The sequence below is a fragment of the Phoca vitulina genome, unplaced genomic scaffold (assembly GCF_004348235.1).
Source record: "Phoca vitulina isolate PV1807 unplaced genomic scaffold, GSC_HSeal_1.0 scaffold49, whole genome shotgun sequence".
Lineage (NCBI taxonomy): Eukaryota > Metazoa > Chordata > Mammalia > Carnivora > Phocidae > Phoca > Phoca vitulina.
Window position 1 is genome coordinate 6,929,888 of NW_022589752.1, and position 13,906 is coordinate 6,943,793.

The following is a 13,906-nucleotide window of genomic DNA, read 5'->3' on the forward strand; positions in this document are numbered from 1 at the left end:
AGGACAGTGAAGACAGCTTCTAGGGCAATATTATTTTGTTTTATCTTAACACACCACATTTATTTGGGAATTTATCTTCCACCTTGTTCTAGGAATTAGGTTGGGCGTTGGCCCGCATTCAGCGCTTTGCTGCTGAAGACTAGGACGGCTCCACTCCCCTGCCTGTCCGTCCCTCTAGAAGTCTTCCCTGACAACGGATCCAGTTTTTCCGTTTAAATATTAACAATGACCAAACCAAATCTGCAAAAAAAGCTCCCAGGCTAAGAAGCAAAACGTCTTTTTTTTTTTTTTTTTTTTTTTCCTTTTCCTTTTAATCTGTGGAAGCGCTGCTGAGCAAAGCTGCAGAAACAGCAGCGCGCCTCCCGGGTCCTTTCTAGTCTCCTCTCCACCTGCCCACTCCTACCCGTAGCCGACGCAGACAGAGCCTCAAGTCTGCCCTCCAAACCCTGGGTATGAGTAGAGCGTGCCTCCACCCCCATGAATGTTTAGAAGGACGCTGCGCTCGTCGGGCATTGCAGGGCGCCTCCGCAGAGTGGAGCAGATACAAGAGCATCCCTCCCACGGAGTGTGTGTTACCCACACGCTCAGTGAACTCGGATTTTGAGGCTGTATTTTCTACTAGGGTGGGTGGGGAAAAGGTGTGTCCTCCAAGCATTCAGACCAGAACCTTAGACTTTGTCTCTCTCTCCCCCCAACCCCTACTTCCCTCCTCCTCTCTTTCTCTCTCAAGGTGTGGGAGCTCTTCTTTTCCAGACCAGAGAGGGGCGCCTTTCTAGCTCCCTTTCCCCTCACCCACCGATTAAAAAAAAAAAAATGGGGAGAAAAAGGAAAAAAAAAAAAAAAAGCCCGGGAGTAACAGCGAGCGTCTGTGCTGGGTGCTGAATGAATGGATGCCGCGGGGCGGGCCTGCGCGCACCGTGCCGTCGCCCCGCGGCCTGTAAGGGCCCTCGCCAGCCCCGCGCCCTCCTCCCGCCGCGGGCTGAGGTCGCCGCCGCCACTGCGCCCCACGCCGAGGCCGCGGCGGCAACCGGGAAGGTCGGAGGGAGGGTGGTTTCCTCCAGCCCCACACCCAGTCTCGGAGCCGGATATATAGAGTGTCACGTTTGGGAGCCGAAAAGCCGAGAGCGCTTTCCCCGCGGCTGGAGTACTTGCCGGGGCCTCGGGGAAGGACCGGGATTCACAGGACCACTGGTTGAACCCCACCCGCGCCGGAGGAGCAGGTATTCTAGGGGCCGCAGCCCAGCGCTCACCGAGCCCACGCCTCGGAGGCCACGCGGGGCTGGGGGCGGCCGGGGAGGCAGGCTCGGCCGGTGCGCGGGAGGGGCGGGTCCCCGCGGGCCCCGGAGGGAGGGTGGGCGTGCGGCCAGGAGGCAGGAGGGAAGCGGCTTGGGAGGCTCTGTCCCCTGCGGCCGCCCCCGGCCGTCGGCCGGCGCTTTGGGCGCCCGCGCTGCCCGCCGAGGTGGAGCGCGCAGGGGGTGGCAGCGGCGGCGGGCCGCGCGGGGCCCGAGAGGGTTAACGTGGGAGCCGCGCCTGGCAACCAGGATGGAGGGAGATAGGCGCCTGGGCGCGTCTGGCGGCGGCCTCCTTGGCCCCTGGGGCTATTCCTGAAGAGAGCGCGGCGATTCCGGGCCACGTGTGGAGCGGCGCCGGGTCCGCGGCCCTCCCTGCGCGGGAGAGACCGCCGCGCTTCCCGGCCCCGCGGCGCGTGCTCGCTCGCCCTGAGCCCCGCGCCGGGCCGCGCGTCCGGACCCTCCCACTCCCACTCCCACTCCCACGCCGGCCTCGCGGAGGCCCCATGCCCAGGTGAAGAGCGCAGGGGTGGCCGGGGTGCGGTCTGCGGCTGTCGGAAGTTTGCCGCCTCTCCCTGTGGCCTGGGCGTGGTGGAAAGAGCTGGCGCGCAGGTACCAGAAGACTCCAGTTGGAGTAGATGGCTAGCGGGAAGGCTGCTCACACCCTGGGAGAGGAAGATTGCCCGCGGGGCAATTCCATTCAATTAAAAGGATTAATAACCAACTTAATCCTAGAAACCAGAGGAAAGCTACTTCTCACCTGCCCGCCTACTCTTTCACCTTGCGGGATGGGTAGAATTAATAAACGCTGACTCTTGGATGGATGAGTTACCTAGTGTGAGCAGCCAGGTCCTCGATGGATCTGCAAGAGCTTTGGCGGCTGGTTGAATCGTGCGGAGTGCCCCATTGTACCGTGAGCAAGGACAGAGAGTAGGGACAGCAGGGTGACCAAGAAACTCAGGTTAATGGTACTTTTCTACTTGTTCGAGGGGCATCATGAGAAGTTTGACACTGAGCGAAAGGAAATTTGAAAACCCTCTGGTTTCAATTACTCATGTCTCTACCCCCATTTATATAAGTTGGAGATTTGGCTGAGAAGCAAGCATATTTATTCTGAAAGGGCCAAGGGACTAAATAAAATTTTAAGGCAGCCGCTCGAATTGCAAGAGCAGGCTTTTCAGCACAAGGCACATTTAGGGATATTTGTGTGTGAAACTTCCAGGAGATGGCTGTGGGGTTTTACCAGCCAGACTCGGGTGTTGAAGTATTTCACCTGCACCTGTAGTGTTTCTCAGGATGCAGGTCTTCAGAGGGCTCTTTTTCTATTTCTGAGGGCATTTTCTGCACCTGCTTTTTTTTTTTTTTTTAACAAATTCCTACCTGACTCCTACACCACGAGTTGGTAAATCTTGCAGTGAGGCATTTCTCCTTTATTTGAAGGAGGGAATGTGACTTCTAATTACAGAAGAGGGAGAGGCTTTCTTTAAGGGGGTAAAAATCAAAAGAGCTCATATTTGGGTATCACGTTGGTGTTTATAAAGAATATGGTCATCTTGAACATCTCACCATTTGCTTTCCTATCATCTGAAGATGCATTTTGAGTGTATTTCTGGCAACATCTGGGTAGTCTTAATTCTTTGTTTGTTTGTTTGTTTTTTAATAACTCCCGTGCAGTCATGAAAACTCACTCATTCTCGGGCGCCTGGGTGGCTCAGTTGGTTAAGCGACTGCCTTCGGCTCAGGTCATGATCCTGGAGTCCCTGGATCGAGTCCCACATCGGGCTCCCTGCTCGGCAGGGAGCCTGCTTCTCCCTCTGATCCTCCCCCCTCTCATGTGCTCTCTCTCTCTCTCTCATTCTCTCTGTCTCAAATAAATAAATAAAATCTTTAAAAAAAAAAAAAAGAAAACTCACTCATTCACAAGCACAGTCTCCAGAAGGATCATGCACAGTGACCACCAGCATGCTTGTCCCTGACATTGTGGGCTCTGTGAGGACATTTTTTACTCTTGAAGAGTCATTCTTCATGCTTTATTTTGTTAACAGACCACTTTAAGAATCTGATAACAAGCTATGGAATATGAAAAACAAACATATTCTTAAGAAAGAATTCTGCCTACGTTTTCAGAGTTCACAGCCTCCTTGATACCCAACCAAATGTTAGACGTGCAGAGGCCTTGGGCAGGGCCAGCTTCATGGAAACGCAAACTGTGTAGTCACGTGGGGCTCGGAACTTAGAAGGGCCCTGCACTTGGTTTAATGTTCTGTCACTGTCAGCTCTCTTAATAATTTTCAAACAAGGAGCTCCAAATGTTCATTTTATACTAGATCCTGCAAATTCTGTAGCCAGCCCCAGGTTAACAATCCTGTTCTAGAACTTACTGAGTAACAGTGTTGTGGTAATTGTAATCCTACATTTTAGGTGAATTCTCCAACACAAGCCTGAAAGGTAGCTGCTTCATACCTATATCATAAAGCCCTTCTTCCTCATGCTCAGTTTCCTTACTGACCGATTAAAGATAACAATGTCTACTACTCTATTCACCTTAAAAGATTGCTGTGAAGATACGCTAGGTAAAGACATAATAATCATAAAAACGTCTGCTTCCCTTGAACAGTTCTATGCTAACAAAGATAGTATTGTTACAGGCTTAACTTTCCTATTCCAGGTTTCAGAAGTAGCTTGAGGAAGATTGGCGGCAGAACTTTTATAATAACCCTTATATTTTGATGGGGAAGAAAATTTTTAAAAAAGTAGCTAAGGTATTCAGTACTTTAAATATTCCTTAGCAACCCTTATTTGGACAAGATTGGAATTGGCAAGTAAAAGTGCAGAATAACTTCTCGGATCCCAAAGGCACTTCCTGAATTAAATGGATGTTTGGGTCTAATTCATCCAAAAATCCAGCAATGAGAAACTGAGTCAATGATTGATGTTTTTTTGCTTCATCTAAGTTCTAAAAATCCATATTTTCCAAGTCTTGAGCAAGTCATTCTTTTAAATATTCTAGGAGATACCTAGCAGTATAAAGCCCACCCAGTCCACCCAGTCCACCCAGTCCTTTACCAAGCTGTCTTCACCTCCTTTAACACTAGGGGAGGACCTGAAAAACTTCCGGCAAGTTCTCTGTCCCCACTTTCCTCCCTTAACTACTTTATCCCAGCTTTCATTCCCAGTATGATGGCAACACACTCCAAAATGTTGAGGAAGAAAACGGTGAAAGGAAATGAGTCCAATCTCCATATCAAAGTCTTAAAATGGGGGCACTAAAGGTGGTGGATAGACACTCCTTTCATACAACCATTCTGCAGAGGCATGCTGTGTACTTTGGGTTATGAAGTACCAGGTCCTGTACTCGATGGACTTATGACATCATTGGCAAGACAGACTGTAAAGATAAGGTGTTAATTAACAGTAACAGATGAGTCATTACAACGCAATATAAGAGTACACACCAAACGAATGGTACAGACTATAAGTACAATGAGTTCCCAAGAAGAGAATAAACTGAAATGGCTAGTGAAGCTTAAGAGGAGAGCTATAGGAAATGTCCCTTAGAGCTCTGCTCCCAACAGAGATGAATGAATGAGTCTTCTGCGTGATTAGTGTGCAAAAAGTGAAAATCTGGATGGAGCTAAGGTTTCATGTAAGGGACAGGCAGCAGATAAAACTATCAGAGAACTTTCCAGTGGCTAGCTTCATTCATGTAATAAATAATTGTTAAGCCCCTTCTGTGACCAGACACATTGCCAATTTTTCCACACTCAGTGTTAAATAAGGCAGATGTGTTCCCCATCTTGTGGAACTTCCAGACATTTAAAAAATAAACATGTAATAACAAATTGTTGGAAGTAGAATGAAGAACAGGATGCTATTTAAGAAAAAAAAAAAAGCAAAACAGAAGGGGTGCCTGGGTGGCTCCGTCGGTTAAACATCCAACTCTTGATTTCTGCTCAGGTCATGATCTCAGGATTGTGGGATGGAGTCCCTCATCAGGCTCCCAGCTCAGCGGGGAGTCTGCTTGGGACTCTCTCTCACTCTCCCTCTGCACCTGCCCCCCTGCTCGTGTGCGCGTTCTCTTTCTCTCTTTCAAATAAATCTTAAAAACAAAACAAAACAATAGGAACGGATTCAGATGTGGTGCTTTGGGGAGGTCTCTTGGACAATGAAAGATTTAAATTGATATTTGAAAGAAGCATAGGGGTTAGCTTGGGAAAAAAGAAAAGGAAGGAAAAGCAGTCTGGGCAGAGGAAGTAGCAAATGGGAAGGCTGTAAGGAGAGGAAAAGGCTAGAAATGTTCAGGGGACAGAAAGGAAGCCCGTATTTTGGATGTTTGGGTCTAATTCATCCAAAAATCCAGCAATGAGAAACTGAATTTTATTTTGGTGGGAAGCCGTTGAAGACTTTGAAGCCAGGGACCATTAATTTATGTTTTGAGGAGATCTTTATGGGTGCAATAAGGACAAAGGACAAGAAGGATAAAGGATTGGAAGAAGGAAGACCAGTTAGGGCCGAGTGCCAGGGACGGTACTGACGGGGAGGGTTGAGAGAAGGGGACAGACTGGAGATGTATTTTGAAGGTAGAATTGATAGAACTTGTTGATAGATTCGATATAAGAGGTGTATGAGGCCAAAAAAAGTGTGAGAATGAATTCTTTTCAGTAGATACTGCTGAAAGTTTATAATCCATAGCAATAGACTCATGCCTATGATTTAGAGTTGCCACAAGAACTGAAAAATGAAATGGAAGCTGGTAACCCTGCTTAGTACCTCTGGAGAATATACCAGGCTGTTGAGGTAGAGGTCAGAGAGAGGAGGGAGATACTTTTGCTTTTCATACTGTCGTCTGTACTGTTATGATTATTTTTAAGCCATCATGTATTTTATCACTTCTTAAAAAGTTACCACAGCAACGAATATGGCTCCTGTTTTGTTGGCTTGAGCACATGAATAGAATATGGGGTCATTTCTTAAAATGACAAAAATTAGGAGAGAAAGGTCTGATCCTTACCAAAGTGATTGGTTCTAAAACATAATTCACTTCCCTGCTTAAAACCTTTCCGTTCTTTCCGCTTGTTTATATCAGTGTTTCCCAAAACATAGTCTGGATCATTAGTGTTTTGGCATACTAATAACAGTTAAGTGAAGGGAAAAAAAAAAAAAAGCTTTCCTGATCATTTGAGAAACACTTGGTTTAAGCTAGGTAAGCAATTTTATTGCAGGAATCCTCAGAGCCCTTAATTTACTAATGCATGCTAAGAATCAAGAAAGAAGGGATATTTCATGCCACATTTCCTAAACTTATTTGACCTTGAAATGCTTTTTTTGGCAGAACATCTAACAGAGTCAGCATTCAGCATACCACGCTTTGGGAAACACTGCCCTATATTAATAGAGTAAACCTTTTAACATTCACAGCTCTCTATTAACCATCAGCTTCTCTCATCCCTTTCATGCTACTTAGCTGGGAGGAAGCAGGAGATCAGAACTGACTCTGTTAATAGGCTTTAAGTTCATGATGAAACCATTCTGCTATATGGATAAGAGATAAAGAGATACTCATAAGCAAGACCTACAGTCTGATGAAAAATTGCTTTTCATTTGTGTGTGTTTTTTTGTGGGTTTTTTTTTTTAATTTCCACTTTCATGGCAAGGCTATGCAGGGCCTCCCTGAGGTCCATTCTGTCAAGTCTAGATTTACACATGAGGAACCTCAAGCATCGGCAGTGGGGAAGACTTCACAGAGCCTATCTTGTTCCATGGTAGGTCTGGGCCTTATCTGATGTTCATAATGTATCTCTTACAGGGCAACACGATGTGAATGCACAGGGTGTCTGTGGGAGCAATGATTTTGCAATGAATTTCCTAGATGTTCTCTCCGGGCCCCTGGTGCATTTGCATGGGGGTGAGGGTTGGAGGCAGGAATGCAATCTATGACCAAAGAACAGTGCCACCAAAAGAACAGTACAGAAAAAAAAAGTTCACACAGCTATGGACTCTGACCATGGCTACGTCCACTCGGTGCTCTAGCCCAGGTGTGGGCAAACTATGGCCTAAGGGCCAAATCTGGCCCCTGCCTGTTTTTTTTTTTTTCTTTTTTTTATTGTTATGTTAATCCCCATACATTACATCATTAGTTTTAGATATAGTGTTCCATGATTCATTGTTTGTGCATAACACCCAGTGCTCCATGCAGAACGTGCCCTCCTCAATACCCATCACCAGGCTAACCCATCCTCCCACCCCCCTCCCCTCTAGAACCCTCAGTTTGTTTTTCAGAGTCCATTGTCTCTCATGGTTCTTCTCCCCCTCCGATTTCCCCCCCTTCATTCTTCCCCTCCTGCTACATTCTTCTTCTTCTTTTTTTCTTTCTTAACATATATTGCATTATTTGTTTCAGAGGTACAGATCTGAGATTCAACAGTCTTGCACAATTCACAGCGCTTACCAGAACACATACCCTCCCCAGTGTCCATCACCCAGTCACCCCATCCCTCCCACCCCACCCCCCACTCCAGCAACCCTCAGTTTGTTTCCTGAGATTAAGAATTCCTCATATCAGTGAGGTCATATGATACATGTCTTTCTCTGTTTGACTTATTTCGCTCAGCATAATACCCTCCAGTTCCATCCACGTCGTTGCAAATGGCAAGATCTTATTCCTTTTGATGGCTGCATAATATTCCATTGTATATATATACCACATCTTCTTTATCCATTCATCTGTTGATGGACATCTTGGCTCTTTCCACAGTTTGGCTATTGTGGACATTGCTGCTATAAACATCGGGGTGCACGTAGCCTTTCGGGTCCCTACTTTTGTATCTTTGGGGTAAATACCCAGTAGTGCAATTGCTGGATCATATGGTAGCTCTATTTTCAACTTTTTGAGGAACCTCCATACTGTTTTCCAGAGTGGCTGCACCAGCTTGCATTCCCACCAACAGTGTAGGAGGGTTCCCCTTTCTCCACATCCCCGCCAACATCTGTCATTTCCTGACTTGTTAATTTTAGCCATTCTGACTGGTGTGAGGTGGTATCTCATTGAGGTTTTGATTTGGATTTCCCTAGCCCCTGCCTGTTTTTTGTATATCTCTTGAACTAAGAATGGTTTTTATATTTTTAAATGGTTGGGAAAAAAATCAAAAGAAGAATAATGTTCTGTAGTGCAAGCAAATTATATGAAAAACAAATTTCAGTGTCCATAAATAAAGCTTTATTGGAAAACAGCCAGTATCATGTATCTATTAATCATATTGTCTATGAACTTCAGTGTTCTACCCAGTGAGTAGTTGTAACACAGCAAAGCCTAATGCATCTGGCCCTTTACAGAAAATGCCGACCTCTGCTCTAGACTATTCAACTCACTGGCCATAATTTTAATAGATTTGTTTTTCATTTGTTTTCCATATTAGGGGGTAGTCTTAGTTCATTCAGGCTGCTGTAACAAAGTACCATAGACCGGGTGGCTTATAAAAACAGAAATTTATTTCTAACAGTTTTGGTGGCTGGGAGAGCCCACCTCCTGGGCTCATTGATGTTGATGAGGCTGATGTCCCAGAGTTTACTGCCTATTTTTCTTCTAGGAGTTTTATGGTTTCAGGTCTTATATGAGGTGTTTAATCCATTTTGAGATTATTTGTGTGTATGGTGTAAGAAAGTGATTCAGTTTCATTCCTTTGCATGTAGCTGGTTAGTTTTGCCAATATCATTTATTAAAGCTTTTCCCCATTGTATGTTCTTGCCTTTTGTCATAGATTAATTGACCATACAAACATGGGTTTATTTCTGGGCTCCCTATCCTGTTTCATTGTTTATAAGTGCCCATCTTTTCATTGTAACCTCACATAGTGGAAGGGGCAAGGAAGTTCTCTGGAGTCTCTCTCTCTCTCTCTTAAAAAAAAAAATGTTGTTATTGAAGTATAGTTGACATGCAATGTTATATTAGTTTCAGGTGTATGACATAGTGATTCCACAATTCTATACATTACGCAGTGTTCACCATAATAAGTGTAGTTACCATCTGTCACCATACATTATTACAATAATATTGACTATATTCCCTGTGCTATACTTTTCATGCCTGTGACTTATTTATTTTATAACTGGAACTTTGTACCTCTTAATCCCTTTCCTCTATTTTGCCCATTCCACACCTTCATCCCCTTTGGCAACCACCAGTTTGTTCTCTGTATTTATGAGTCTGTTTCTGTTTTTTGGTTTTTTATTTTGTTTTTTAGATTCCACATATAAGAGAAATCATATGGTATTTGTCTTTCTTTGTCTGACTTATTTCACTTGGCATGATGTCCTCTAGGTCTATCCATGTTGTTGCAAATGGCAAGATCTCATTCTTTTTTTGTGGTTGAGTAATATTCCATTGTGGTTTTATATATATCTATTACACCTTCTTTAGCCATTAATCTATCAATGGACACTTGGGTTGCTTCTATATCTTGGCTATTGTAAATAATGCTGCAATAAACATAGGGGGTGTATGTATCTTTTTGAATTAGTGTTTTCATTTTCTTTGGGTAAGTACTCAGTAGTGGAATTACTGGATCATATGGTATTTATATTTTTAATTTTTTGAGAAATCTCCATACTCCATACTCCAAACAAGGGAGTTCTCTGGAGTCTCTTACATATGGGTACTAACCCCATTCATAAGGGTTCCACCCTCACAATCTAATCACCTCCTAGAGGCCCCACCTCCAACCATCACACTGGGGAGTAGATTTCAACATACGAATTTTGGGGAGACTCATACATTCAGTCTATAAATTGTAAATTGACTTACTAGAAACTCCTCAATTATTACTGCCATTGGAATCATAACAATGCTACTTATTGTCTGACTAGTGTAGCTAATGTTACATGCCAGTATGAGGAGCAGAAGATAGTGTTGAAGGTAATCACTTTGGAGAGTTGCTCCAACATTTGAACTCCTGTATAGAATGTGGACACTCAGATAGACACAGCTAGAGCCCCAAGAGGTAGAGAGGGTAATTAACTCTAGTATTACTTAGTTGTTGAAATCTCCTACCTCTGAGCACAAATTTACTGTGAAGTATTACCTTCAATTTTCATTTCAACAATGAGGCAAATCTACTTTTTGTTTATGTACTCTTTTTGTGAATATTGATGGTTTCAGGGTGATAGTCTTAATTTAGGAATAACAGAAATAGACATTTCATTGTCCCCACCCTCCACTTATTGAATCAGTATTTTTGGCATGAGAATCCCCTGGTGCTTCGTACATAATCAGCACAGTTCAGGTACAAAATGTGGGAACAACTGATCCAAGTACTTCCATGGGACATAGAACCAGAAGATAGGATGCTTGAAGGTTGGTGCTTAGGTTTATCACTGCTATCATGAAATCCTTCCAGTTCAGTGTATTCAGTGGGAATCAAACAGTGTGAAATATGGGGCTCCTTGCCAGCTACATTGAGCAGGAGATTTTTTTTTTATGACTAACTCAGAGGCCTACCTTTAAAAAAACAATTGATTTTAGGAAACATCTCAATTCGGTAGGCTTTTTTTTTTTTACTTTATTTCACACCCATACCACTGCAAAGGATATTATATATTTCTTTGTGTAGTCAACAATGTGATTAAATAGGCAGTGAAAAAATTGTTCTCACTATAATTATGAAACACTAAGAATAGCACATGTGTATTGTTTTCATCATGGTTTATTTTAAAAGTCCTAGATAAGTTTGTATCCTTAACCTCTGCAGTCCAGCAAAAGCATTTCCAAGCTGTCGTTGACAACATGTGGTCCCTGTGGCTTTTGGACATACTATTTTTTTGTTGTTTTTGTTTTTAAGGTATTTTAACATCCCAGGCTCCTCCAGACATAGCCCCAAACCACTGAGGCACACATTTGAGGCGAGGAAGGGAAAGCAAAGACTTCCCTGTGAATCTGTGCAGAGAAAACAAGACTGTGGCCTCTCCCACCCTCTCTGCGTTCTTCTACCTCAGCTGAGGAGTTGTTGGGTCAGTAATATTTGCTGGTGAATAACAGGATGGCCGCAGGAGGCAAGAATCATATTTCCTGAGCCAAGAAATGAGAAAAAGTCATTGTGAAAACACTGCACATTTTAGATCATTTAAAAAAAAATGATGCTTTATTTATCACAGGTCAGGGAGAGGATATATCCCACAAACATCACACAAACCTTAGTATCCTTGAGGGCAGGATAGTTGGAAATTGGGAAGCCCATTAAATTATGTGTCTGGTCCCAACATCTTTGAAACCATTTAAGTCCTTCTAGTGTTGTTAGATCTGCCAATGCACAACACTGTCAAGAACCTGGAGGAATCTGCGCAGGAGAATTTGATAAACTGAACAAACGAAGCTGTGTGTAGCAATTCAGTATGTGTGCATGTATTGGAGGTTTTGCTAATTATTTTCAAGAAAGGACATTTAATATTAAAAGATATGTGGATAGTAACAGCATAGTTTTTTTCCCCAGTAATAAAATCATCTTAAAGATGGACAGTATTCATTTAATAAAACTAGAGCCAGTTATCAAAAACTTAAGAGAAATTGTCCCCTTGTAAATAAGATAAATATTAATGAAATCAATTTCCTGTCAGTCTGCATATTTTTATTTCCTTTACACTGTAGCTTGTGTCTCATTCCGAACTGAATCATATTTCAGTTGGGTTTTGTTTACGCAAGACCTTCAGGATGTATCTGCCCTGAAGATGAGCAGATGATCTAAACGATGGGCACTTGTTCTCTTACCAAAAGACGTGGAGAACCTTAAGATCCACTTCCGAGACTATTCTCAATATGATGGGAATCTCTGATGGTCTGAAAGAGTTAACTTCTCTCATCCAAATGAGCAGTTGTACCTGTCAAAACTCTCCCCCTAGCAGAATTCTGACAATGCCTCTCCCTTCTTTTCCTCCTCCTATTTTGGTCCAGTCCTGCCTGAAGCAGTAGTTATGCAAGTGCCGCTGAGTGCATTACAGATCACAGGACTGCACATTGGTAAATGTAGGTCTCAGTTTCTGAAGGACAGAGTGAAGCTTTCTCAAATTAGATTGCTGTGAACTCCTAGACCTACTGTATGTCCCGGCACACACCACACTGTCTTATCTACTACACAGAGTGGGCACTGCAAATAGCTTTGCCTTAAGTATACTCATATTTTAAGTGGTAGAGTGTTTGAGTACCTTCTCTATATGGAGTCCAGGTCCCCCGTTTTGTAAAAACAAAAAGCCAGTCCCAAAGACATAAAGTGACTTGTCACACATCTATGTAATGATGAATGAATGTATACTGATATCCAAATCGTATGACTGCAAATCCCATGACCATTTCATTCATTTATGCCTTCATTCATTCATACATTCACATGATTTTTGGAGTGTCTGCCATGTGCCAGATAGGGTGTTTAGCTCTGCAAATATGATCATGAGCAAGTTATAGTACCCGCCTTTAAACTTTAGTGCTCCCTACTTTTTGAGCAATGTTTAACCAGTTATAGCTTTGGAGTTTGTGAAATCTTTCGGTAAAGATCTTCAGTATAAAATATAAAATACTCACATGTTTTTATTTCCCCCTCTTCACCCTCCAGACCAGCTCCAGTCAGTGATTTGGCTTCCCATAGTCCTGCACAATGTCAACATAAGTATGCTGGCAAATGGAGTTAAAATGAAATATTGGAAATTCCACAGGGAAGAGAATGAAAATTCTTCCCAAGGAAATGATGTTCTTCATTACTCACCACAGGTCCTGAGGATTGATTAGCCTGTGCTCTTCTCCTCTCAGTTACTCACTCCTTCCCCAAACCTGGCTGTGGAGTAGGTTCCAGCCTCAGGCCTCCCCTTTCCTTTCTGCCCCTGAAGATAGACACACATTCTCTGTGTGTTTTAAGTAATTAACTGCTAGTCATTGCAGAAGAAAAGATAAGGGGGAAGTTACAAAGTTTCCAGAATGATACCTTTGAGTCTTGGCAGAGGACAAGTAGCTGCTGACTCCCTCTGAGATGACAAGTGAAAACCCCCTTATCTTTAGCCATCCATCTTTATTTCTAGAAGAGAGATCAAAAACTAATCCTCTGCCTTAAAAATCCTTACCTATACTCTTAAATCTGGATGAGTATGAGATGGGTGTGGGGAGGAGTATTGTCTCATGAAAGGACTTTTGATTTTCAGTGGATTCTCAAAGAGGTCCTGACCAAAGCATGATTGGAACCACTGCTTTAGGAATAATCCAGGGGACCATTTTACCTCTTTGAAATACTCCAGACCCAGGCCACTGCCAGATCAGGCAAATCCCTTCTGAGGATGCCTCCCAGGGTCTCTAGAACTGTTTGGGATGCTTTGGTTCTCATGTTCCACCTTCAGTGTGTCACATGACTCAGAGCATTAAGTTACTTCAAAACAGGAAAAGGATCATTCCCTTGCATAACGCTTTCCATTATTCTTCAATCCCTAGAGCAGCCTTACCAAGTGTGTGAGATGCTAGTTGAGGTAGTTGTGGAGTGGACGGCGGGTGTCCCTACTGTAGAAGAGCCTTTAACACCACCGTCTCTTCCTGCTATCTGGCTGGGCATTCAGAGGCAAGTTACTTCACCGTTGTTTTTCCCCAGCGTATT

At 43.6% G+C, this 13,906-nt stretch overlaps 1 protein-coding gene across 1 annotated transcript in view; it reads left to right on the plus strand.

The window, feature by feature from the left end:
• The first annotated feature begins 676 nt into the window (after positions 1-676).
• Positions 677-13,906, plus strand: part of FAR2 (fatty acyl-CoA reductase 2) — a 149,315-nt gene continuing 136,085 nt past the window's right edge. Inside the window, exon 1 of the mRNA XM_032432659.1 lies at positions 677-1,220. The gene's annotated coding sequence lies outside the window, so the exon portion shown is untranslated. The remainder of the gene's footprint in view (positions 1,221-13,906) is intronic.